Below are 18760 nucleotides of genomic sequence, written 5' to 3'. Positions count from 1 at the left end.
TCAGTGTTTCTCTAGGTATGAGAAGATGCAAGAATTGGGACTCAAAATTTTCTCCTGAAAAGATCTAACTATCTGAAGGCCTCTGTTCTGCCAGTTTTTCCCAGACCACAGAGTGCCTCATTCCTAATTTTCACCCTGAACTCCTTTCAGGGACGTTAAAAGTCAGCAGTTGCAGCGGCCATGATTTAATCTTTGCAGATGTAGATGGCAAGTGTCAGTCTTCAGTTGGCAGAGCCCTTTTTTGCTCATAAACTTGACCATGATTTTGAGGGGGGCATTTCATGACCATTTTATTCCATGGTGCTGAGAATGTCCATTCTCAGGTTTGGCAAAGATTTTGCTGACAGGCCACTCAATGTGCTGTTACTGGACTAGGCCATAAAACAATATCCAAAATTCTCTGGACTTCCTTTCTTACTAGCCTCTTACTCCCTCTTGTTGCTTCTTCCTTTACCTAGAGTTACACTGTTACCATCATCGATCTCATATGGGACTATATATTATTCTATTAGAGGCCTCAGACACACATTTGACAGTGTAAGAAGCAGCAATTTTGTAAAACAGGTGAAAGACAAATAACATAGCCAGCAGTATTAGTAAAGTCACAAGTAAGACTTAAGGTAAGAACTTCCGTTAGATGTAGCCCAGATATATCTTAAGGTAAGAACTTCTGTTAGATGTAGCCCAGATATATCTCAGGTCATCTGACTTACTCTGCTCTGTAGAATCTTTATCTTCCAGGGAAATTATATATTGGCACTGTCTATAAGGCACATAGCCCCATTTTCTAGTGTTACTAGACTGATTGTCCTAAGTATGATTTAATTGTTTCCAACACAGAGGCGACTTTAAACCTAAATTACCATAGCCTGGTGTTATCTTTATAAATCCATCTCATAACTGTGGGAGATTTTTTCCTCCTTTGCTGAAACTTTTCTTGTTGCTCTGTTTGAGCTTGAGTAATAGAGAAAAGTTCAAATTTATGGCCAGAGTCAGAGCAGGCATTATTAATTGGCCAGGTGTGGGGATCCCATCTAGTAATATCACAGTGACCTATGACTATAGGTCACAGTGACTATGACTATAATTTTTTTTTTAAGTAAATTTTCTCAGGGCCAACCAGTTAGAGTCTTGTAGTAGAGAAATTTACCAAGGTAACCCAGAACTAGACACAGGTAATTGGCCACAAACCCAACAATTGAATTGATTTCTAAAACTAGCATAGAATCAGGCCTATGATAGAAAAGCATTTGATTTATATGCAAAGGTCTATGAAGTCAAGAAAACATAAATGATCATACAAATCAGGTCCAGCATCTTGGGCAAGCTGTCTATCTCTGATGTTGTCATCTTCTCATCCTGGTGTAGTGTGGTTTCTCCTCTGAGCATCATTTTAAGGTGAGATCAGGTCAGCTGTCTTCTCTATAGACCAATCTAGTGTAGGGGCCTTTGGAAGTGGGAATTAGTCTGAGTTAATTTCCCTTCAGTTTCATTGTGCATGAGCTAGTTAAGAGTACCTGGTAAAAAAGTCCTTCCATCCAGGTTGGAGACAGTCCCTTAAATTATGTCTTTTTCCAGTCCTGGTTGCAGGTCATGAGGCATCTGATCTTCATCCAAAGATAGATTACTGAGATAAGCTTCAGAAACAAACTTAGGGTGTTCTTTAAGAATTCAATTAAAATTTACATTAATATCACTTAACAGCAAAGAACTATCTAAGAGATGAGTCTTACTAGATGCAGACCTCCATTAACAAACTAGGATTTAACATTTTTTGAAATATCTTTTTCTTCCTAAAGTTACCCATTTTTATCAAATATAACCAAATTAAGGCAAGTTTGTTTGCAAAATAGGTCTGTTCTCACTAATTTTGGTCTGATGATTTATATAACCATAATTGATTATAGACTTTTCATTTTGCTGAAGCATTTATAGAGTCTCAGACTGAAATTTTAAAATAAAACAGAGCTGGGGAATTCACACCAAAGGCTTATCACAGATTTTGCCTAACAAATCTAGGTGAATTTTTCCCTTTTTAAGGTCTCAAAAATTTCTTGAGATTTTTGTACCTGTGGGATAACCTTCCTAACTCATTTGATAAACTTACTGGAAACTTAAAAATTTCCAATTTTTGGAGGAGTCAGATAGAGTGAAAATATAATTGTTTTGTTTATAACGTTTAATTTTACCAAAGTATTGTCATTATTAGTTTGAGAGGATGGTTTTCCCTGCTCCCTGAAAACCTAAGATGCAAACCCATAATTTTTCAGATAGAAACAATAAAAGTTATAAACATATCAGCTGGTTCATTCAGTCCTTTTGTTAACTTTTGTGAAGTCATCAGGTTTTCCATTAGAATACCAGGACATATCAGAATGTTAAGAACTCCATATAATTTCTAGGATATCTGTATTAGTAATTTTACCATACATTATAACATGAGTGGATTTATTACTCATCTGATAATCTTTTTCATGTAATTTAACCAACCAAATAAACACAGTTTAATATCTCTCTTTGGGATGTTTCAGGGGCCCTCTGAAGCACCCCAAAGTTAGCTAGAGGTCAAAATAACTTCAAAAGAGTTCTATTTAGGAAGTTTTATCAAAAAGATCAATTAAAAGGGTTTAGAACATTTGGTCAGGTTTAGTCAATGTTGATGGGTGTATCATTTAACTTGTTGATATGTCACAATGGGCGTAAATACCAAGGCTCAAGGTTTAGTGAAAGTCAGCTCCGCCATCTTGGACCTAGTTGACTCTAACCAGTTTTCTTATGGCCATTTTCTAACATTTTCTTATGTGTCATTTCTAACAAAATCCATTTACTTAACCAATTGTAATCCAATTTTAGAAAATCCTGATCATGCATAACTCTTTTTAGCATTTTTCATACCTTTTTCTTTCTTTTCTTCTTCTTCTTCTTTTTTTTTTTTTTTACTGAAAACGTACTTCCTACTTTCCTTTAGCAACCAAGAACTAACTTTATATTAGCATTTTATAGATTGGTGAGCATAAATACCAGTGATAATTTCTAAAATCCTTGCTTTCTTAGAACATTTTAGGATGGCACCAAACATTATTCATTTATAGTCCCAAATCTCTTTAGTTTCTCTGTAAAAGGAAATTAGTGTTTAGTAGTAAATGTTTCAGAATCTTATTTTATTTGGAAATGACCTAACTATTCAATAGACTTCCAACACTTAGCACACTTGGCATAACCCTTAGAAATTTAAGTTACACCAATCTGGAGAGACTATTTTAGACAGACATTTCTAAAGAATAATTATTCTTAATAGAGTTTATATTAAAGCTCATATCTCATTTACATTTTTGTAGAAGTTTCTTCACTCGAGGTAATTTCCTTGTTGACAAACTTGTAACAGATATAATATTTAACTTATATTAAACCTAGGTACAATGAAAATATTCTACTTAATGTTAATTACTCTAAGACATGTCTATATTAGACAGGTCAACAAACAAACATTAATATCAGGTATTTAATACTGAATATTTCCCAGTTCACATGAACCTGGAATTTATTGTTTAATTTAGAATTATTTGACTTGTAAGCACTTACCTTTTTTTAAGCCAAATAAATAGAGCTCATTTGCAAATTAACCTCAAAAATATTACTGAGACAAAGACATACCAAGGCATATTTAGACAGACACAGTGCAAGATCTAGCTTCATTTTCTAAGTTTAGTCATGAATTAGATATTACAGTATAAAATTTACTAGTTTGTAAAAAAAAGTTGAAATAAGTAAAAATTTTAAAGTCTTTTCCCCCTTTTCCCTCAGTCTCAGGAGTTAGAGATGATCTAGATAAGTGTTCCTGAGAGCCCTGGTCTCAAGGTACAGGGAAAGAAAATCAAGTTCTAATAAAATGGTGGCAGGTCTAAACTAAATGGTGGCCAGACAAAGCAAAATGGCCATCAAAAATAACAACACAGAACACAGAGTTAAAACACACACATATAAACCTGGCAGTCCACATCAGACACTCACTTAAATACAAGAATACAGTCTCTCAGAAAACCTCCTACAGAGACACAGAACTTCAGATCCAGTACGAACATAAAAGATTTCAAAGGGAGGAAAGGAAGCCAGGTTGAAAGAAGAAGGGAGAGGGGAAGGGAGGTGAGAGAGGGGGGTGAAAGAGGTGGCCTCACAGATGTCTCCTGTCACCTACAGATGCCCAGGCATTATGGGACTTTACCCTGGGCCTCCAGAGAAGGGAGGACTGGAACTTGGCTCTACCAGAAATCAGACCAGACCAGAACCAGAATTCTCTGCCAAGAGGAGGTGATCAGTTTCCAATCCTCAGCCCAGGCTGATGCCCTTTGACCAGATTCCTGCATCCAGGACCAGGGGACTAGAAAAAAGGGGAAGGATAGGAAGGGTTAAGGAGAGGAAAGAGAGAGGGAAGGGGAGAGAGGTCAATAAAGTCTCTTATTCCTTACCTGGTCGTGGCACTCTGGCTAGTTGTCTGTGTCAGGAGGAGACCAGGGACAAAAGGGTCCCAGTTGTGGCCACTGGGTCTGGTCAGCTGGCAGGCAAGCTGGCCCGTGAGTAACCAATGGTCAGGGTGTCAGTCTTAGTGAAGAAGAATCCTGCCAGAGTTGCCATTTGTAAGGCTTATCACAAAGTTCAAATTTGCTATTCATCACAGAAATCCAAATTAAAAAGAAAAAACAGTGTATCACATTTTAATATATCGAAGTAGAATAACTTTAGAAAGAGCGCTATCAAGAAATTAAATTTTTACCAGTAAATTATTTCTTTAGGGCCTCTGGGCTCTGACCATCCAAGCAAGTCCATTCCAGGACAGGGATCAGAGTGTTGCTGAAACATGGAGGCTGGAGTCAGAGATAACCCCATGGAGGAAGTCATGAATGACAAGATGTGGTTGGAGGCCCTGCTCAAATTCATTCAGCCTTTGTTTTAATGCCTTGAGGGCCCTTGGAAGCCCCACTGAATAGCCAGAATGAAGGAGACTCTATTATTGCCTTTGACACCAGGCTTCTATGAGAAAGAATAGGGGCAGTCCTAAGATGGTGGAGGAATAGGATGGGGAGACCATTTTCTCCCTCACAAATTCATCAAAAGAACATTTCAACGCTGAGTAAATGTCACAAAACAACTTTTGAATGCCGGCAGAAGACATCAGGTACCCAGAAAAGAGGATCATTGTCTTAAAAAACAGGTAGGAAAAATATAAAACATGGAAAAAAGAGACAAAAGAGGTAGGGAGGGAGCTCTGTCCCAGGAAGGGAGTCTTAAAAAGAGAGAAGTTTCCAAACACCAGGAAACACTGCCGAGTCTGTGGCAAGCCTTGGAAGCACAGAGGGCAACATAACAGGGAGTAAAAATAAATAAATAATTAAAAGCAACAGTTTACGAGCCCAATGGTAACTCCCCCAGCGGAGAAGCAGCGCAGACACCTGCATCCGCCACTAGCAAGCAGGGGCTAGGCAGGGAAGCACGGGCTGCAGTGCTTTTTAAGAATCGGGCCGGAATGCCCCGAGTGTAACCAAAGCGAACTAACTTGGGCTAGCAAACCAGACTCTGGGATAGCTACCACACAAAAAGCTCTAACATAAGACACCACCAGGACTGCACACAACAAAGGATGGAACAGAATTAGCCCACTGCAGACCATCCCCCTCTGGTGACAGGCAAGCAGAGCCAGAAGGGCTGCAAGGGGGCAATCGCAGCCCCAGAAAACCTTCCAAACTGCAAGCAAGTTTCTTTGCTAATTAAGACTTCTTGGGGTTCTGGACAGTCACCATCTGCCTAAAAGGGGCGCCAGTTGTACACCCAGAAAGCTGAGCAGCAGGGACGGGAAAGACAATGTCACAGCGACTGTGCTCACCAAACTACCGAGCTGCTTGGACCTGGGAAGGGCACAAAATGCAGGCCCAACCAAGTCTGTGCCTCTGAGTGCCTGAGCTTGAGCGGCTTAGACCTGGGCTTGCAGCCCAGGGCCAGTCTCAGAGGGTTCCCGGTGGAGCAACCTAGAGCCTGAGCAGTGTGCACCGTGAGTGGGGACAGGCCCAGCGGGGCTGAGACACTACGAACACACGCCAGTGTTATTTGCTTGCAGCATCTCTCCCTCCCCACAGTGCAACTGAACAGGTGAGCCTAAAAAAAATAGTGTCCGCCACAGTCCCCCTTCTGTCAGGGCGGAAAACAGACATTGAAGAGACCAGCAAACAGAAGAAGCTAAAACAGAGGGAACCGCCTTGGAAGTATAGATCTTAAGAAATATAAGCCAGACCAAGGAACTATCCAAGAATGAACTGACCCCACACTGCCAACAACATCAGAGAAAATCCCAGGTATACCTTTACTATTTTTACCATCATTCTTTTTTTGTTTTGTTTTTTTTCTTCTTTTTTTTTATTTTAACATTTTTTAAATTTTTAAGTTCTTAAAGCAAATACCATATATATATATATTTTGTGGTTGTTTTTTAAAAATAATTCTTGTGATTTGCTTTTTTCTTCTTTCTTCTTCTTTGTCTTTTCTTTAATATTGTATTTTTGAAAGTCCAACCTCTACTCTAGATTTTTAATCTTTGCTTTTTGGTATCTGTTATCAATTTTGAACCTTTAAAAACCCAATCTTCAGTACCCATTTTTACTTGAGAGTGAGATTACTGGCTTGACCGCTCTCTCCTCCTTTGGACTCTCCTTCTTCTCCACCAGGTCGCCTCTGTCTCCTTCCTGCCCCTTCTCTTCTTTACCCAACTCTGTGAATCTCTGTGTGTTCCAGACGGTGGAGAACACTTAGGGAACTGTTTACTGGCTGGATCTGTCTCTCTCCTTTTCATTTCCCTCTTTTACCCTCCTGGCCACCTCTGTCTCCTTCCTCCCTCTTCTCTTCTCTGTATAACTCCGTGAACATCTCTGAGTGGTCCAGACCGTGGAGCGCACATAAGGAAGTGATTACTGGCTAGCTTGCTCTCTTCTCTTCTGATCCCACCTCATCTCATTCCAGTCACCTCTAACTTCCCCCTCCCTCTTCTCTTCTCCATGTAACTCAGTGAACCTCTCTGGGTGTCCCTCAATGTGGAGAAACTTTTTATATCTAACCTAGATGCTTTATCATCTGTGCTGTATAGATGGAGAAGACTTGAGGCTACTGTAAAAATAAAACTGAAAACCAGAAGCAGGAGGCTTAAGTCCAAATCCTTAAAACATCAGAGAACTCCTGACTCCAGGGAACATTAATCAATAGGAGCTCATCAAACGCCTCCATACCTACACTGAAACCTAGCACCACTCAAGGGCCAACAAGTTCCAGAGCAAGACATACCACACAAATTCTTCAGCAACACAGGAACACACCCCTGAGCTTCAATAAAGAGGCAGCTCAAGTTACTCCAAAACCATTGACATCTCATAATTGATTACTGGACACTTTATTGCACTCCAGAAAGAAGAAATCCAGCTCCAGCCACCAGAACTCCAAAACAAGCTTCCCTAACCAAGAAACCTTGACAAGCCACTGATACAACCTCATCCACAGTGAGGAAAATCCATAATAAAGAGAACTCCACAAACTGCCAGAATACAGAAAGGCCACCCCAAACGCAGCAATATACACAAGATGAAGAGACAGAGGAATACCCAGCAGGTAAAGGAACAGGAGAAATGCCCACCAAACCAAACAAAAGAGGAAGAGATAGGGAATCTACCTGATAAAGAATTCTAAATAATGATAGTGAAAATGATCCAAAATCTTGAAATAAAAATGGAATCACAGATAAATAGTCTGGAGACAAGGATTGAGAAGATGCAAGAAAGGTTTAACAAGGACCTAGAAGAAATAAAAAAGGGTCAGTATATAATGAATAATGCAGTAAATGAGATCAGAAACACTCTGGAGGCAACAAATTGTAGAATAACAGAGGCAGAAGATAGGATTAGTGAAGTAGAAGATAGAATGGTAGAAATAAATGAATCAGAGAGGAAACAAGAAAAATGAATTAAAAGAAATGAGGACAATCTCAGAGACCTCCAAGACAATATTAAACACTTCAACATTCAAATTATAGGAGTCCCAGAAGAAGAAGACAAAAAGAAAGATCATGAGAAAATCCTTGAGGAGATAATAGTTGAAAACTTCCCTAAAATGGGGAAGAAAATAATCACCCAAGTCCAAGAAACCCAGAGAGTCCAAACAGGATAAACCCAAGGTGAAACACCCCAAGACACATATTAATCAAATTAACAAAGATCAAACATAAAGAACAAATATTAAAAGTAGCAAGGGAAAAACAACAAATAACACACAAGGGGTTCCCATAAGGATAACAGCTGATCTTTCAATAGAAACTCTTCAAGCCAGGAGGGGATGGGAAGACATACTTAAAGTGATGCAAGAAAATAACCTACAGCCCAGATTACTGTACCCAGCAAGGATCTCATTCAAATACGTAGGAGAAATCAAAAGCTTTACAGACAAGCAAAAGCTGAGAGAATTCAGCACCACCAAACCAGCTCTCCAACAAATGCTAAAGGATATTCTCTAGACAGGAAACACAAAAAAGGTGTATAAACCCAAACCCAAAACAGTAAAGTAAATGGCAGCGGGATCATACTTATCAATAATTACCTTAAACGTAAATGGGTTGAATGCCCCAACCAAAAGACAAAGACTGGCTGAATAGATACAAAAACAATATCCCTATATATGTTGTCTACAAGAGACCCACCTCAAAACAGGGGACACATACAGACTGAAAGTGAAGGGCTGGAAAAAGATAGTCCATGCAAATAGAGACCAAAAGAAAGCAGGAGTAGCTATACTCATATCAGATAAAATAGACTTTAAAACAAAGGCTGTGAAAAGAGACAAAGAAGGCCACTACATAATGATCAAAGGATCAATCCAAGAAGAAGATATAACAATTATAAATATACATGCACCCAACATAGGAGCACTGCAATATGTAAGACAAATGCTAACAAGTATGAAAGGGGAAATTAACAATAACACAATAATAGTGGAAGACTTTAATACCCCACTCACACCTATGGACAGATTAACTAAACAGAAAATTAACAAAGAAACACAAACCTTAAATGATACAATGGACCAGTTGGACCTAATTGATATCTATAGGACATTTCACATCCAAACAATGAATTTCACCTTTTTCTCAAGTGCTCATGGAACCTTCTCCAGGATAGATCACATCCTGGGCCATAAATCTAGCCTTGATAAATACAAAAAAAATTGAAATAATTCCAAACATCTTTTCTGACCATAATGCATTAAGATTAGATCTCAATTACAGGAGAAAAACTATTAAAAATTTCAACATATGGAGGCTGAACAACACGCTTCTAAATAACCAACAAATCACAGAAGAAATAAAACACAGAAATCAAAATATGTATAGAAAGAAATGAAAATGAAACACAACAACCCAAAACCTGTGGGACAATATAAAAACAGTGTTAAGGGGAAAGTTCATAGCAATACAGGCATACCTCAAGAAACAAGAAAAAAGTCAAATAAATAACCTAACTCTACACCTAAAGCAACTAGAAAAGGAAGAAATGGAGAACCCCAGGGTTAGTAGAAGGAAAGAAATCTTAAAAATTAGGGCAGAAATAAATGCAAAAGAAACAAAGGAGACCATAGCAAAAATCAACAAAGCCAAAAGCTGGTTCTTTGAAAGGATAAATAAAATTGACAAGCCATTAGCCAGGCTCATCAAGAGACAAAGGGAGAAAAATCAGATCAATAAAATTATAAATGAAAATGGAGAGATCACAACAGACAACACAGAAATACAAAGGATCATAAGAGACTACTATCAGCAATTCTATGCCAATAAAATGGACAACGTGGAAGAAATGGACAAATTCTTAGAAAAGTACAACTTTCCAAAACTGAATCAGGAAGAAATAGAAAATCTTAACAGACCCATCACAAGCATGGAAATTGAAACTGTAATGAGAAATCTTCCAGCAAACAACAACCCAGGTCCAGACGGCTTCACAGCTGAATTCTACCAAAAATTTCGAGAAGAGCTAACACCTATCCTACTCAAACTCTTCCAGAAAACTGCAGAGGAAGGTAAACTTCCAAACTCATTCTATGAGGCCACCATCACCCTAATACCAAAACCTGACAAAGACGCCACAAGGAAAGAAAACTATAGGCCAATATCACTGATGAACATAGATGCAAAAATCCTCAACAAAATTCTAGCAATCAGAATCCAGCAACACATTAAAAAGATCATACACCATGACCATGTGGGCTTTATCCCAGGGATGCAAGGATTCTTCAATATCCGCAAATCAATCAATGTAATTCACCACATTAATAAATTGAAAAATAAAGGCCATATGATTATCTCAATAGATGCAGAGAAAGCCTTTGACAAAATTCAACATCCATTTATGATAAAAACTCTCCAGAAAGCAGGAATAGAAGGAACATACCTCAACATAATAAAAGCTATATATGACAAACCCACAGCAAACATTATCCTCAATGGTGAAAAATTGAAAGCATTTCCGCTAAAGTCAGGAACAAGACAAGGGTGCCCACTTTCACCGCTACTATTCAACATAGTTTTGGAAGATTTGGCCACAGCAATCAGAGCAGAAAAAGAAATGGAATCCAAATTGGAAAAGATGAAGTAAAACTCTCACTGTTTGTAGATGACATGATCTTCTACATAGAAAACCCTAAAGACTCCACCAGAAAATTATTAGAGCTAATCAATGAATATAGTAAAGTTGCAGGATATAAAATCAACATACAGAAATCCCTTGCATTCCTATATACTAATAATGAGAAATAGAAAAAGAAATTAAGGAAACAATTCCATTCACCATTGCAACGAAAAGAATAAAATACTTAGGAATATATCTACCTAAAGAAACTAAAGACCTATATATATAGAAAACTATAAAACACTGATGAAAGAAATCAAAGAGGACACTAATAGACTGAGAAATATACCATGTTCATGGATTGGAAGAATCAATATAGTGAAAATGAGTATATTACCCAAAGCAATCTACAGATTCAATGCAATCCCTTTCAAGCTGCCAGTGGTATTTTTCACAGAGCTAGAACAAATAATTTCATAATTTGTATGGGAATACAAAAAAAACCTCAAATAGCCAAAGCAATCTTGAGAAAGAAGGATGGAACTGGAGGAATCAACCTGCCTGACTTCAGGCTCTACTACAAAGCCACAGTCATCAAGACAGTGTGGTACTGGCGCAAAGACAGAAATATAGATAAATGGAACAAAATAGAAAGCCCAGAGATAAATCCAAGCACCTGTGGACACCTTTGGAGAAGGCAATGGCACCCCACTCCAGTACTCTTGCCTGGAAAATCCCATGGACAGAGGAGCCTGGTAGGCTGCAGTCCATGGGGTCGCTATTAGTTGGACACAACTGTGCGACTTCACTTTCACTTTTCACTTTCATGCATTGGAGAAGGAAATGGCAACCCACTCCAGTGTTCTTGCCTGGAGAATCCCAGGGACGGGTGAGCCTGGTGGGTCGCCGTCTATGGGGTCGCACAGAGTCGGACACGACTGAAGCGACTTAGCAGCAGTAGCAGCAGCAGCATGGACAACTTATCTTCAACAAAGGAGGCACGAATATACAATGGATTAAAGACAATCTCTTTAACAAGTGGTGCTGGAAAAACTGGTCAACCACTTGTAAAAAAATGAAACTAGAACACTTTCTAACACCATTCACAAAAATAAATTCAAAATGGATTAAAGATCTAAATGTAAGACCAGAAACTATAAAACTCCTAGAGGAGAACAAAGGCAAAACACTCTCCGACATAAATCACAGCAGGATCCTCTATGATCCATCTCCCAGAATACTGGAAATAAAAGCAAAAATAAACAAATGGGATCTAATTAAAATTAAAAGCTTCTGCACAACAAAGGAAACTATAAGCAAGGTGAAAAGACAGCCTTCGAAGTGGGAGAAAATAATAGCAAATGAAGCAACTGACAAACAACTAATCTCAAAAATATACAAACAACTTATGCAGCTCAATTCCAGAAAAATAAATGACCCAATCAAAAAATGGGCCAAAGAACTAAATAGACATTTCTCCAAAGAAGACATACAGATGATGGCTAACAAACACATGAAAAGATGCTCAACATCACTCATTATTAGAGAAATGCAAATCAAGACCACAATGAGGTACCACTTCACGCCAGTCAGAATGGCTGTGATCCAAAAGTCTACAAGCAATAAATGCTGGAGAGGGTGTGGAGAAAAGGGCACTCTCTTACACTGTTGGTGGGAATGCAAACTAGTACAGCCACTATGGAGAACAGTGTGGAGATTCCTTAAAAAACTGGAAATAGAACTGCCTTATGACCCAGCAATCCCACTTCTGGGCATACACATTGAGGAAACCAGAATTGAAAGAGACACGTGTACCCCATGTTCATCGCAGCACTGTTTATAATAGCCAGGACATGGAAACAACCTAGATGTCCATCAGCAGACAAATGGATAAGAAAGCCGTGGTACATATACACAATGGAGTATTACTCAGCCATTAAAAAGAATACATTTGAATCACTTCTAATGAGGTGGATGAAACTGGAGCCTATTATACAGAGTGAAGTACGCCAGAAAGAAGAACACCAATACAGTATACTAACACATATATATGGAATTTAGAAAGATGGTAACGATAACCCTGTATGCGAGACAGCAAAAGAGACACAGAGGTAAAGAACAGACTTTTGGACTCAGAGGGAGAGGGAGAGGGTGGGATGATTTGGGAGAATGGCATTGAAACACGTATACTATCATGTAAGAAATGAATCGCTAGTCTAGGTTCGATACAGGATACAGGATGCTTGGGGCTGATGCACTGGGATGACCCAGAGAGATGATATAGGGAGGGTGGTGGCAGTGGGGTTCAGGGTTGGAAACTCATGTACACCTGTGGTGGATTCATGTCAATGTATGGCAAAGCCAATACAGTATTGTAAATTAAAAAAAAAAAGAGAAAGAATAGAGATATTTCTAAAGCTGGGATGAAACATTGGTTTTGAAATCTGCTGACTGTGTGCTTTCCCTCACTTCCTGTCTCTTGGATTATTTTTCGTGTCAGGATTATTGACCAGAAAAATTCGTCTTCACTTTCCCCTGCTTCCTTTCCCTATTACACAGAGAAGGGAGACTGGAACCCCAAAAATGTAATGGGAGGCTTGTGTGATTCCCCATGTGTGTCATTCCCCAGTCTCATGTGATTCCTCATAGGTTACGACAAAGAGCCAGAAGAGCTGGTGAGCTTTGGCACAATTTTCCAGGCTTTAGAGTAACAAAGCTTGACCCTAGGCAGAATAAAAATGTAGTGGCTAAAGTTTCTCCCTCTCCAGGTGGCCCCACATAGTGAGAGAAATAGTCAGAATTGAAGAGATGGGCAGGAATGGTGGAGGCTGTGAGAAGTGGGAAGTGGAGATATCAAGCCTGTTCTAAAGGAGGCAGCTGGGCTGAGTTAAAGCCGATGCTGAAGGAAATCCAGGCTCGTTGATGTACACCTTCTGAATGTTCAAAATAAGTTGGAGATTTGGATCTTTAAATATTGGTAAAGCAACAGTTAGAACTGGACATGGAAAAACACACTGGTTCCAAATTGGAAAAGGAGTACGTCAAGGCTGTATATTGTCACCCTGCTTATTTAACTTATATGCAGAGTACATCATGAGAAACGCTGGACTGGAAGAAACACAAGCTGGAATCAAGATTGCCAGGAGAAATATCAGTCACCTCAGCTATGCAGATGACATCACCCTTATGGCAGAAAGTGAAGAGGAGCTAAAAAGCCTCTTGATGAAAGTGAAAGAGGAGAGTGAAAAAGTTGGCTTAAAGCTCAACATTCAGAAAACGAAGATCATGGCATCTAGTCCCATCACTTCATGGGAAATAGATGGGGAAACAGTGGAAACAGTGTCAGACTTTATTTTTTTGGGCTCCAAAATCACTGCAGATGGTGACTGCAGCCATGAAATTAAAAGACGCTTACTCCTTGAAAGAAAAGTTTTGGCCAATCTAGATAGTATATCCAAAAGCAGAGACATTACTTTGCCGACTAAGGTCTGTTTCCATCAAGGCTATGGTTTTTCCTGTGGTCATGTATGGATGTGAGAGCTGGACTGTGAAGAAGGCTGAGCGCCAAAGAATTGATGCTTTTGAACTGTGGTGTTGGAGAAGACTCTTGAGAGTCCCTTGGACTGCAAAGAGATCCAACCAGTCCATTCTGAAGGAGATCAACCCTGGGATTTCTTTGGAAGGAATGATGCTAAAGCTGAAGCTCCAGTACTTTGGCCACCTCATGTGAAGAGTTGACTCATTGGAAAAGACTCTGATGCTGGAAGGGATTGGGGGCAGGAGGAGAAGGGGACGACCGAGGATGAGATGGCTGGATGGCATCACGGACTCAATGGACGTGAGTCTGAGTGAACCTCGGGAGATGGTGATGGACAAGGAGGCCTGGTGTGCTGCGATTCATGAGGTCGCAAAGAGTCAGACATGACTGAGTGACTGAATTGAACTGAACTAATCGAAAAACACAAACCAGACCAAACAAAGCCAAAACACAACCTTGTGTTCCAGCAGCGCTTAGGTTTAACAACGGCTTCTGGCCTCCAGGCTGTAAACTCTGGATTAGACCAGGTTGTCTCAAAGGAAAATTCCTACAAGAGGGAGCCAGGGTGCAAAATCTCTCTCTGCAGAAGAGGGCAGTTTTCCCAAGAAGGGAAAGCTGGAGTGGAGCATTTATGAGACCACTTCCCTGGAGAAGGCTTGCAGGATTGTGTGTAGACTTGCCTTCTCTTATGAGGTCCAAGGCAAAGTCCATGCTCTGTTGCATGACGCTGATCTACAGAGGTGGGTGTACCCTTCAGCCAAGCAGTTTGTGGATGAACTCGTTCCAGTGTGTGGGGCTGGTAGAAAACTGGAAGGAGCAGGGTGCACTAGAAGGGACAGGATGCTTTGGCCTCCGTGTAAATTTCCTAGGGCTCTTGCAACAAATTATCACAAACTTGGTGGCTTGAAACAACAGAAATCAATTTTCTTAGTGTTCTAGAAGCTGAAAATCCTGAATGGTTTTGTGGGCCTGAAAAATCAGAGTGTGGACAGAATTGATAACTTCTGGAGGCTCCAGGGGAGGTTCCTGTCTCTTTCAGCTTCTAGTGGCTGTTGACATGCTTTGGCTTCTGGCTGCATCACTCTAATCTCTGCTTCCATCATCACATCACCTTCTCCTCTTTTATGGTCAGATTTCCCCCTATCTCCTGCTTATCAGGGCATTTGTGATTCTGTTTCCCAGATAATTCAGGACAATCTCCCCATTTCAAGATGCTTCACTTAATCATGTTTGCAAAGCCCCCTTTGCCCTGTAACATCTACAGGTTCACAGATCAGAATCTGGATATCTTTGGGAGGCATTATTTGGTCTACCACAAAATCAATTTTCCTTCTAGACTCTGATGGAGACAGAAGGTGTCCTTCAGGAGGACATGGATGCGTGTCACCTGTGGCTAATGGGAAGCATAGAGAAACTCACAGCTTAAGGGCCAGAGATGACCTTAGGAATGAGAATATGCACAACAATCTCCACAAAGGCCCCATCTTGAAAAAAACATATATGAGAAAAAGATCCAGTCATACCTGGTCACAGTATGGATTTCTGTATGCTCCAGGACAGCACTGTGTTTTGAAATATATTTTCTTGAGTATAGTTGATTTACAATATTGTGTTAGTTTCAGGTATACAGCAAAGTGATCCATATATATATATATATATATACACACACATATATAAGCATTTCTAACTATTTTCTATTATAGATTATTATAAGATATTGTATATAGTTTCCTGTGTTGTATAGTAAATCCTTATTGCTTATCTATTTTATATATAGTAGTTTGTATCTATTAATCCCAAACTCCTAAGTTATTCCTCCCCTCTTCTTTTCTCCTTGGATAACCATAAGTTTGTTTTCTATGTCTAAGAGTCGGTTTCTGTTTTATATATAGATTCATTTGTATTATTTTTTAGATTCCATAAGAAGTGATATCATATGGTACTTGTCTTCCTCTGTTTGACTTACTTCACTTAGTGTGACATTCTCTAGGTCCATCCATGATGCTGCAATGGCATTATTTCATTTTTATGGCTGAGTAATATTCCATTATATATACACACACACACACAAATGCACCACATCTTGTTAAACCAATTATCTATTAATGGGCATTTGGCTTGTTTCCACAGGACAACATTTTTATTTTCTCAAGATGATGTACAGTGAACATTAGAAAAATAGTGTCCTGGTTTTTCTTAATTAAAAGTCTCTCAGTGTCCTACTTGTTCCCTCCAGAGACACCTTACCTCCACCGCCAGCCTCTGGCAAAGTAGTTTCTGCGGTTTGAATTTTCACACACAAGTATTTCCTTACACTCGTGATTGTTTTACTCTCTGGGCCAGCTGGTTGTATAAAAATCCTCTTGTATGTCCATGTCAGCTGTGGAAAAATGTCTGTTTTCCTCCTTTCCATCACTCTGATTCTTTTCTATATTTTTATTTTAATGTCCTCATCCAGTGCATCTCTCAATTTTTGACCTGATGCTGGTGTATCCTCATCTCTTCCTCTCCAACATTAGCTTTTGGGTTTGTGAGTATCCTGTGGGGGCTGTTTTCTGTCTCATCTGTGACAATGGAGGAGCTCCCGACGCTTGGTGCTTGAGGCTTCACATCACTGCTCCGTACAACTTGCCTTTGGAGTTATTCCTGCCCTGTTGGCGAGTGTGTCTGAGCATAAAAATATGGGCATGTGTTCATTCAGTGTTTACTCAACAGATGTTTGTGAAACATTGCCATAGGCTTGGCAACTTACTTGTCCTTAAGGGAACAGAAATGGATGAGGCATGAAGTTTATAAGCTAAAATTAAGTCACTAACATTTATTGAGCATTTACTAGGTGCTGGGTAATGTGTGCTTTCTGAATGTATTCCATTTTATCCTCACGATGACCATGAAGTAGATGTTCACATGCCTTGGAGGTGGGATTGCTGGGGCTACGACCTAAGTGATCTGACCTCAGGTCCCTGCTACCAATAAGAGCTCAGCTCTGACCCCAGAATGCAGTGTGACTCAGGGCATGTTTTCCTGACCCTGGTGCATATCCCAAGTTCAATAGCTTTCCTGGAAATGAAAAGGGGTTCTTGGAAAGTAGGACAAAGAGAACCAGTTGCTCTCACACACATTGCTTTGAAGAGTCAAAATTTCTGCATTTCTTTTGGAAAGCAGTCTGGCAAAACATATCAAGATACTTTAAAACTTTCAATTTAATTGTAGCTCTTCTGGGAATTTACTCTGAGGAAGGAACTGAAAATATGGGAAAAGCTTTACTCCTCAAGATGATCATTAAAACACTATAAAGACAGGTAGAAAATATTCTTACACTGTATTCAGAGGTGCAGAGGAAACTTTCCTTTATGTTTTCCTGTAATTAAACTAATCTTTCCCAGGACACTCATCCTACCATTCCCACCATCCCCATCCCCTCCACCCAGGGGAAATCTAAGTGTATTCTCATCTGGTTGCATGTATGCCAAGTTGCTTCAGTCATATTGGACTGTTTGCAACCCTATGGACCATAGCCCACCAGGCTCCTCTGGCTATGGGATTCTCCAGGAAAGAAGACTAGAGTGGGTTGCCACGCCCTCCTCCAGGGTATCATCCCAACCCGGGGATTGAACTCACGTCTCTTTTTTGTCTCCTGCATTGGCAGGCGGGTTCTTTACCACTAGCGCCACCTGGGAAGCCCATTCTCATCTGGTTAGTTTAGCTCAACTCTTTTGGAGTAAATTCTCACTTTCTTTCCCCACCCTGTGGTCCACACCAAGATGGCATGTGGCTTGTGTGTGGAGGTGTATGAATGTGACCTCATGGAGGTCAGAGGACTGGGGCCTTAAGAGCGCATGCACAGGTTTTTGGTCTGTTTGCTGCCTCCCCTGGCCTCTGGGGTGATGGCGTCTTTCCCTGCATATTCTTCTGTTGTTGGATGTAGACGTTTGGGGCAGTTGAGTTTATGGTGGGCTCTTCGTGCTGGGTCAGGGCCGGTGTCTGAATTAGTCCCAACTCAGGTCAGGCTGGAGCTGAGGAGATCTGAGGTCTGGTGGTGGCCCCCATCCAGTCTTATATCTGGGTGGCTTGTGCTGTACTCTTTCCTGCTTACTGGAGGGAGTGGTGGGAAGAACAGGAGAGTTCTACATAACATCCCTACAAGAAGAAAACTAAAAGAGTAGCTTATACCTAGAAGGGTGGAAACACTAATGCATCAGTAACAGGTGAAGTTGTTGCTGTTGTTCAGTCACCAAGTTGTGTCTGACTCTAGGACCTCATGGACTGTAGCATGCCAGCCCTCCCTGTCCCTCACACTCTCCTGGAGTTTACCTAAGTTCATATCCATTGAATTGGTGATGCCATACATCCATCTAATCCTCTGTTGCCCTTTTCTCCTTCTGCTCTCAATCTTTCCCAGCATTAGGGTCTTTCCAGTAAATTATTATGCCCGAAGAATTATGGACAGAGGTTCATAATGTACAAAAGGCACTGACCAAACAGATGAAGAACACAGTAAAATTTTACCAAAGCTAAGTATTAAATATGGAAAAAAAGAAACTGGTTCTTGGGTATAAAAATAAAGGGATATCCC

The sequence above is a fragment of the Capra hircus genome, chromosome 16 (assembly GCF_001704415.2).
Source record: "Capra hircus breed San Clemente chromosome 16, ASM170441v1, whole genome shotgun sequence".
Taxonomy (NCBI): domain Eukaryota; kingdom Metazoa; phylum Chordata; class Mammalia; order Artiodactyla; family Bovidae; genus Capra; species Capra hircus.
This window is presented reverse-complemented; position numbering follows the sequence as displayed.